The sequence below is a fragment of the Neopelma chrysocephalum genome, unplaced genomic scaffold, assembly GCF_003984885.1.
Source record: "Neopelma chrysocephalum unplaced genomic scaffold, ASM398488v2 Primary Assembly neopelma1_71, whole genome shotgun sequence".
Taxonomy (NCBI): domain Eukaryota; kingdom Metazoa; phylum Chordata; class Aves; order Passeriformes; family Pipridae; genus Neopelma; species Neopelma chrysocephalum.
This window is the reverse complement of record NW_020897731.1, coordinates 12,941,456-12,951,212: the sequence shown is the minus strand read 5'-3', so window position 1 is coordinate 12,951,212 and position 9,757 is coordinate 12,941,456.

The window sequence follows — 9,757 nt, the reverse complement described above, 5'->3', positions numbered from 1 at the left end:
CTCCACAAAACCACATACTCTTCTGTGAGCTTGATCAAAATGCAGTTCAATTAGGCAGATGGCCACTTTGGTGACAATTAAGACCCCAATTTTGAGAGAACATGGTAAAATCACTATTTATTAAGTACATTGCTGAAACAGGGAAAAAAAGACCAAACAAAAAACCTCCTCTTCAGTAAATAAAATTAGAAAATCATAGAATCATAGGTTGTCCTGAGTTGGAAGAGACCCACAAGGATTGAGTCTAACTCCTGACTTCACACAGAGCAACCTAAAAGTTAAACCATGTATCTAAAAGCATAGTCCAAATGCTTCTTGAAGACTGATAGGCTTGTGGCTTTGATCACTTCCTTGGGGAGGTTTCCAGTGTTTGACCACCCTCTCAGTGGAGACCATTTTCCTAAATTCCAGTCTGAACTGCCTCTGATACAGCTTTTAAGGCATTGCTTCACATCCTGTCACTAGACAGCAGAGAGAAGTGATCAGCACCTCCCTCTTGGTCCATCTCATGAGGAAATTGTGGACAGCAACGAGTTCACCCCTCATCCTCCTCTTGTCTAAGCTGAACAAACCTAATATCCTCAGCTGCTTCTCATAAGTCATGCCTGCCAGTCCTTTCACCATCTTTGTCGCCATCCTTTGTTGCTGCATTTTTAGGAGTGATAGGCAAGAGGATCTCAGAAAATTTTGGTTAAAATTTTTTGTAAGTGGAAGAAAGAAAAATTCCTAAAGAAAACCAGTATTTTTAATGTACCATTTTAATATGTGCAGGTAGAAATGGTATACATGGGTAGCACAGACTTTTATGACCCAATAGTTTCTGTAGGCATTTCCAGTTTATTGTTGAGAAGTAAGAGAAATTGAATATTTTTATAACTGTTGCTTAATGCCATCAGTGCACACTGGAATCCAACCAACTTGAAAAATCAGCTTTGCAGAGAAGGACCATGAGGTTCTGGTGGACCAGCTGACTACAAGCCAGCAAAACACTCTCATGGAAAGGAAAGCAACAGTATGATGGGTTGTCAGGCAGTGTTGGCAGCAGGTCAAGGCTTTGATCTTTCCTGTCTACTCAGCACTGATGAGACCATATCTGGAGTGCTGGATGTTCAGACTTTAGTCTGAAGACTATCAGGACTGCCCTAGGTAAATTAAAGTTAAATAAAACTTTGTTGGAAGGGAAGATGGGGACAATTTGGGAGCTATCAGAATTACTCTTCTTATATTATACAGTGCCTAAATAGTCTCATCACCAAAGCTGTGTAAACAGTGGGAATACCTGCTTCAGGCAATTTATAAATTGATATAAGGAAAAATTACCACAGGACACAAGTTCATGACTGTTATCTAGCAGATATTGTTCATCATATTTAGGGGAAAAAAATTTGACAACAAACCAAACTCTTCTTCTTGTGAAGCTCAGACTAGATTCTGACTTTATGCTCTTCATTGCTATGATAAAGGATTAAAAATAAATTCAGAGAGTATTCACTTTCCTTAACAGCTGATAGAAATAATCAGTAATGTATGTTTAAGGCACCTTTCTTATAAGTAAACTCTCAAAGAACTGGAACTCTAAAATAAGCATATGTTTTTATGTATCTGATTCTGGTTTTGTTTTCTGTTATTTTGTTATAGTACTTTATAGAGCTAAAAAAGATTGAATATTCCTCCTAATTCTTCATGCTTAGGAATTCTTTATTAAGCCCATTTCTTTTCTTTTGAGCTGCTTGTTATTCTTTGAAGTTATGTCTCCTCAGGCTCTTCGATATTTTCTATTGACCCTTCTCACTTTAATTTAATTACTTTTCCTTTTTCTGAGACTTTATAGAAATGAAAAGTATATAGGCTGTACTGAATTATATTTCTTGCTTGACCTTTAAATATTAAAAGATGAGCGAAAAGTATCTTGAAATAGAATCAAACTTTGGATCCGTGATTTTCTTTGAATCCCATTAAAAATATGTGTTCTTTTTGAAGTAGTATTGCATGCAGGAGCTATGAATAAAATCAATAGCAAACAGCAGATTTAGTCATAATATAATATGAAAAATGTGAATACTTGTAGTTGTATACGAGTCCTGAAAGTGAAACAAAGTGAGGCAGGGGAAGGGGCAGGGCAGTGCTTAAAAAATCACTTAAGAGTTAATACATGAATTCTATAATGGGTATTTCTTCACAAAAGAACTACACATCAGCCAAAATTTTTATTTTTCTTAGGGTAAATGGTGCAAGTAGTTTCATTTTGGTATCTTTTTACAACACGTTGTTAGGAGTCAGAGAGATAAAAATCGTAACAGTTGAAAAATTTTTGCGTGAAAGAATAAAATCAGAGAAATCCCCATTTAGAACACAAATTTTATTCACAATCTTTCAGTAAATAGCTGTCCAATTACCTTCTCTCACAAGCAAAATAATTTACTTAAATCTCTCCTAATAACTCCAATTTGGGGGTTAGGGGCATCGTTATTCATACAGGAAGACCCTCCAAATATGAAGAAAAATTATGAATGATTTTCAGTAAAATCTAAAGTTTAGCAAGTTTAGAGATTACAAAAAATGATAATAGATCTTTTACTGAATAGGTGGGCAAACCCAAATTACTCTTATCTTTCTTTTATTTGAAACATTCTCTAACTTTGACCATGAATTAATGCTTTATTGCCTTTAAAATTAATCCTGAATTAAAAAAGAATGAAGCCCACATAATCCAAGGGGAAATCTCCACCTAGAGATGAACAAGTCTATGGAGCCAGATGGGATCCACCCAAGGGTACTGAGGGAGCTGGCAGAAGAGCTCACCCTAAATTCAGGAAAGACACTGAGGTGCTGGAGCGAGACCAGAGAAAGGAACAAAGCTGATGAAGGGTCTGGAGCACAAGTCTTATGAGGAGTGGCTGAGAGAGCTGGGGTTGTTTAGCCTGGAGAAGAGAACGCTCAGGTAGGACCTTATCATTCTCTACAGCTACCTGAAAGGAGTTTGTAGCAAGGTGGAGGTTGGTCTCCTCTCCCCAGTATCAAGAGACGGGACAAGAAAAATAGCTTCAAGTTGCACCAGGGCACATTTAGGTTGGATATTAGGAAAAGTGTCTACACTGAAAGCATGTTCAGTCATTGTAACAGACTGCTCAGGGAAGTGGTGGAATCATCATCCTGGGAAGGGTTCAGATAAACATATGGATGTGGCATTTAGGGACATGGTTTAGTGGTGAACATGTGGTGCTAGGTTAAAAGCTGAACTTGATGATCTTAGAGGTCAAATTTCCGACTGTAATGATTCCATGATTTACGTGGTTGAAACCTAAGAGGTTGTTGTCTAAGAGTTTGCAGGAAGAATACAAACCTTTACTTCCTGAACACTGATTTCTATAAAAGTAAATGTTTCTGGCCCTAGTTAAAGTAATTTAATACCACTTGCTTATTTAATTAGGAAACATGGACTTAAAAAAAAGGATGGATGTATTGTAGCTAGAAGTGTATAGTGACATTTTAGGTATTTCCTGACCTCCAGCTGCTGTTAAGAAGCCTAGGTCTCTATTAGCACAGCAAGGTTTTTGGTAGTGGAGAGGTGGTGGGTAGGCTATAGGGATGAATTCTGTAAGAAAATGCCAGAAGCTTCCCCCATATCTGATAGAGCCAATGTCATCTAGCTTCAAGGCAGTTCTGCCAGTGGCCAAGGCCAAGCCCAACAGCAATGGTGATAACGCCTCTGGGATATCAGATTTAGCAAGAGAAAGAAATCCTGCACAGTTTCAGCCAGTCAGATAAGTGAGAATATATGAGATAAAAAGCCCTGACACCAAGGTCGGTGGAGAAGGAGGAGGAGGAGGAGGAGGTGTTCCAGGCACCAGAGCAGAGATTCCCCTACAGTCCATGGTGAAGACCACGGTGAGGTAGGCTGTGGCCCTGTAGTCCATGGAGGTCCATGCAGGAGCAGTTATCCACTTGCAGCTCCTGGAGAACCCTGTGTCAGAGCAAGTGGATGCCCGAAGGATGGTCTTATCCTGTGGGAAGCCTACACTAGAACAGTCTTCTGGCAGGACTTGTGGCCCTGTGGAGAGAGGAGCCACACTGCAGCAGGTTTGCTGGCAACACTTGTGACCCTAGGGGGTCCCACACTTGAGCATTCTGTTCCTGAACGACTGCAACCCCTGGAAGGGACCCGCACCGGAGCAGTTCGTAAAGAGCTGTGTCCCACGGGAAGGACTTATGTTGGAGAAGTTCAAGGAGGACTGTCTCCCATAGGAGGGAGCCCATGCTGGAGCAGAGGCAGAGTATGAGAAGTCTTACCCCTGAGGAGGAAGGAGTGACAGATGTAATATGTAATGAACTGACCACACTCCCCTTCCCCTTCTCCCTGCACTACAGGGTAAAGAAAATTGGGGTAAAGTTAAACCCAAGAAGAAAGAAGGTATGGGAGGAAGGTGTTATAAGATTTGCTTTTATTTCTCTTTATCCTACTCTGATTTGATTGGTAAGAAATTCAAATAATTTCCCAGAGTCGAGTCTATTTTGCTCGTGACAGCAATTGGTGACTGATCTCTCCCTGTCCTTATCTTGACCCATGAGACTTTTGTTATATTTTTTTCTCCCTTGCCCAGCTTTGGAGGGGACTTATGGAGTGGTTTCGGTGGGCACCTGGCATGCAGCTGGGGCCAACTCACCACAGCCTCCAATAGACAGATCATTCCTGCCAGCCCCATGCAGATATTTCAGCTACAATAGAACATCTAAAACCTTTCCTTATGCTTGGGTTTGTAAACTAATCACTCCCCAGATTATTCCAGTACTGACATTTATCTGTGGCTGAGTTTGAAACCTGAACTGAAGATTGTTCTTGGGGAATGAAGAAAGTGTGCTAACAATTCACATTCACATTGCTGTTGCTCACACAGATTGATAGCTAAAGAATACTGACACATCCCCTACTCAGGGAAAGGTTTGTGTCATAATTAAGGGACTGAGAACCATATGAACTCAGCTATTTATGTCCTTGAAAAATCTTACTCAGTTAACACATAACTCTTAAATTGTAAAACATATTTGTAATATATTCCAAGATTCAAATGTCCTACTCAGCTAATATCTGCTTCTGAAAACTGAACTTCTTTCTTTTTAATCACAGAATCACAGAATATGCTGAGTTAGAAGGGACCCAAAAGGAGCGAGTCCAACTCCTATACAGCATATAGTATCCTGGGTTTTATACTGTTAATTTCATGTGATAGTTGATTTCAGTTATGTGTAATAATTACATTTCCCTAACAATGAAAGCACAGTAGACCCTTTTAATATTTGGCAGTGACCACTACACTGAGCAGTAACTTAAGTTTCAGAAGAGCTTTATAAAGCTTTCATAATTTTCACTTTTGAAAATTTGTAGCTCCATATTAATATGTTCACTATATTTTTCAAAAAATTTTATTGAATTAAAATTTGTTCCATCCATATTTTTATCTTTGAAATGAAATATACTTCAGAAACGAAAAGAGCAATGTGGAAATATTTCTGTGAAAATGTATATCATCACGGTTACAATGTGCTATTGAGTAGGCACACTGTAACATGAAAGCATTCAGCTGATCTGCTTGAATAGGCTTTTAACAGCCCACACTTTAGGAACATTTGGACAGCTCTTTCTAGCTAACACTTTATTCTCATTACCAGGCTGGTATAAAATGCAAGGAAGTCTGCTACTCAGAGTGGGTCACAGCTCGGAACGAACACAGGAAATCTTGAACAGAATACTTAGAATGGGGGCTTGGATCAGGCACTATATGCATCTTCTAGACTGTGCTCTGCTATTTGATGATCTTTGAGTCTCTAAGTTATACACTACCTTATGAAGCTCTCCATACTCCTAAGAATCAATTATTTTGCAATTTGGAATATTATCTGTGATCTCATCTGATCATTGCATCACTGATCAAATTTATGACTGAAAATCCCCATTAATTTATCTCTGTTGAGAACAAAGATGATCATTCATCAGCTTAAATTATGCCTACGCCTTTGTTCACTTTAAATCACTCTAATTCCTTTTGGTATATGGTATTTTCTTCTGAGAATGGTATTTTCTTCGGTTCATTTTCAATTTGTATGTTGCCTTCGATTTCACACATTAGAATACTAAATGTCTCTGACATAGCTTTACAGAACTGAAAGTCAGCTCATCATAAACTAAATATACCCTTTCAACATACGCACAAACATCCGCACCATGGGGTTAATATATTTAAAGTAGTCAGTGTATTTGCATCCTCCAAACACACATTTAAATAAGGTGGACACACTGTTCACATATTTTCAAAGCAAAGAACACTTTTAAATTTATTAGGCTTGAGTATAACTAGTTGAGAGAGAATGTGAATATATGTGGATTGCCTTTGAGCTGTCTTCTTTCAACTGATTTTCTCAAGTGAATTTGCTAAGAAAATAATTATCTGAATATCTACAACTCTAGAGTTATTTTTTAGATCAAATACCTTTACTTCTTGTTTGAAAAAGTTGTCTGAGAACATTAGTATACCATGGAAAACACCTTGAAGTATGTAGATTAAAGCAAGAATCCCCTACTTGTGTTTAGGAATTCATCTCATTTTAGACTTAATTTGGATGAGTCTATGAAAACATAATCCAAAGCTAAACTTTAAAGTGGCAGTCAGTAATGTGGTTATAAAATAAAGCTCCAATGTATAGCAAAACTTTGGTCAAATTGAAGAATTTACTATCAGACTTGTTTTCAGGAAAAACTTTTAAAATGGTACACGAGCTCATTATTTTAAAGAGAAATTATTCATATATAATATGCTGTGTCTCACCTAAAAAATCCATTGCGCAGGCTCAAAAGGTAAAAAAAAAAACCTTTCCCAAAATCTTCATTTGTGAAGACTGGCCATACATTTATATATAAGAGATGAGAAAGCAAATAATGGTCTTCAAATGAGAAGACACAGTGCTTTGCATTTTTTACAAGTGAAATCAATGCTGATTTAACAACTACCATGCAGTTTTATGAATTTAAAATGAACTACTTTCAAACAATATAACCTTTTCAACAAAATATAGCCACAGACCTAAAAATTTATCTTGATGTGTAACAGTTTTGCTCATATGCTGATGATTGCTAATACAAGCTCAGTGGCTTCTACTAGCTTTGTATCTGAAAAATTCATGTTTATGTATTCAAGTTAGCATTTACTGTACCCCGTTCCCAAAGGAATAATTAATATCTCAACTTAGATCATCTTTGGCAGATGAAATCCTGTTTTTCATAAGGCATCTTAAGCTATTACTTTGTGCAGGTGTTAGAGGAGCAATAGGTTCATCAGTTTCAATGTCTACCACATGTGACAGATGCCCGGGGGACTTGAAAGGCAACGTTGGAGAAGCCTGCTCTCCCTCACTGGCTACACACTTCCAAATTGTTAATGGTCTCATTAGGCACACTACGCAGAATGTGTGACTTATTACTTGTGGCCTCTCCTACGTAAAATTGCCTATATAAATTTGTTACTCTTTGAAACATCAAGCGATTTTGAAGCCATGGAGTCATTAGTGTTGTAATATCACCAGAGATCTCTGCCACCAGAGAAACTGCTCTAGTGCAAGATCTACCTTGGTATTTTTAATTATGCATTCAGAATTATATCACAAATGCACTATCTAGCTTCTGTTTTAAATATTCTTATTCAAAAGAATGAAACATTTTTCTCATTTTCTATTATTTTTAACTGTTAATCACTTCTAAAGAGTTGAGAGTGAATTTAAAAATCTTTGTGGTAATTTCTTTTTCTTTGGTTACAGAATTTTTGGCTAACAATAGGTTAAATGTTCCCTGATATCTCGGAATTCTTTGGCTATATGAAAAAAAGTTTTAAAAAAATTCAAACTTCTGAAATAACATCCAGAGTAAAATTCAAAGGTAATATGCAGCTCTACTGATATGTTTTTTATCTATTCAACACATCGATCTGTTCAGGTGAAAGCACTTTTTGTGTGTGTGTTTTTAATTAATGCTGTTACCAAACACAACCAGATAAATTTTTAGCATTTTTAAACATCTTCTTTAAAAAAGAGTAAATATGAGAATTTTCTGCCTTAAAATTCGAGAAAAATGATAAGAAACTTACAACTGAAAGTTTAAGGTGTTTATATCTGAAATTTTGAAATAGTTTTACCTGCAGCTGGCACCGTGTACTTCAGATAAATAAGCATTTATATAAATTAGCATATAGATAAACTCCAAAGAATATGTTTACCAAAGGAAAAGCAAGAAAAGTTATTGAATTTCAAGAACATTTCAGGTGTATGTAAAATTAGAACCATTTTTTTTCCATGTAATTTAAATACTTGGTACAAATGTGTCAAACAATTTCATAGAGTGGGAAGATCATAATTTAAGCTGTCAAAGGGTGAAATTATTTTGAGAACTTTCATCAGCTGGGGGTTAGAAACAGTTTAATGTACGAGTGTCTGCAATTAATAGAGTTGTATCTAGCCAGACCGTTAATTTATTTTGCTACTGTTGTCTTTCTTTCTTTTTAGCAACCCCCCCAGCTCCACCTCCCATTTTGGAAAGTTCCTTTCATGAATACCATGTGTCTTCAATAACACAAATCAGCATGAATAGTTTATAGCACCAAAAGGTATTCCTTTCTATTTTTCTTTTCCATTTATTAATGATTTAAGCCTTTCAGGTCAAAGACATGCTTTAATTCACTGCTCATTCTACACTATATCTACATCTACTAAAAAAAGTTCCTTTAACATGGTACCATTGATGTTGTTCCTTCGTGTTAAAAAAGGGAGTACTAAGAGCAGATGCATGAGTACTGCTGTATTTCCTGCACACTTCACCACTGTAATCTCATTTCTAAAGCCCACACCAAAACTTTCCTCCTGACAAGATACTTTCAATTTTCAATCAGCACACATACAGTGATGAAAAGTTGACAGCTTTCAGGTACAACATGGAATGGATCCATCCTACACACCATGCCTACTGGTTTTATTGTTTTTCCCTTTTTGACCTTTTTTTTTTGGTTTTGTTTCAGCACAGCAATGCATCCTGAGCATAGAAGACAATCCTGAAGTAGGAATTAGACATTAAACTCAGTATTTCAGCATTTTCTAGTTTTCTCATAAGGGCTTATTCAAAGAACTCATTCTGTCTATCTACTGCTAGAAGGAACCTCAGCATGCTTATATTGCTTCTTGTCTTCTGCCTTTTATAATTCATGATAAGTAACAGTATAAAACCCACAACCGATGCTTTTATTTGTCACTTGATTATATTAATCATGGTTATTATCTAGATCTTTGAAAGATCTTGAAAGAATGGACTGTGCAACAAGGGAAAAGACATTAAGATCAGAGACGTAAATAATGACTTGAAGAATAGGGCCTAATTTTTATGGCTTCACCCGACAGTAAGACTACTTGCTATTTTATTATTGTGATGCATTTAAACAGATTCTTTTTTTGAGCAACAGCTGACCCCTTTGTTCACTTGCATGAATAAAACCAGAACTTCAGAAACTCAAGATCTGATACTCTTGAGCTCATTATTCCATAGACCTCAGCCACAGATGACTGGGTTGAACAAAAATAGAAAGAAAAGACTGCCAACGAGATAATTTAACAATAATCATAGTAAAAACAACAGCAACAAGTAATAACATCCCAGGAAACTGTATTAAATTCATACTACCTAAAAAGATCTACCAAAATTATTTATTTAAAAATGTTTATATTT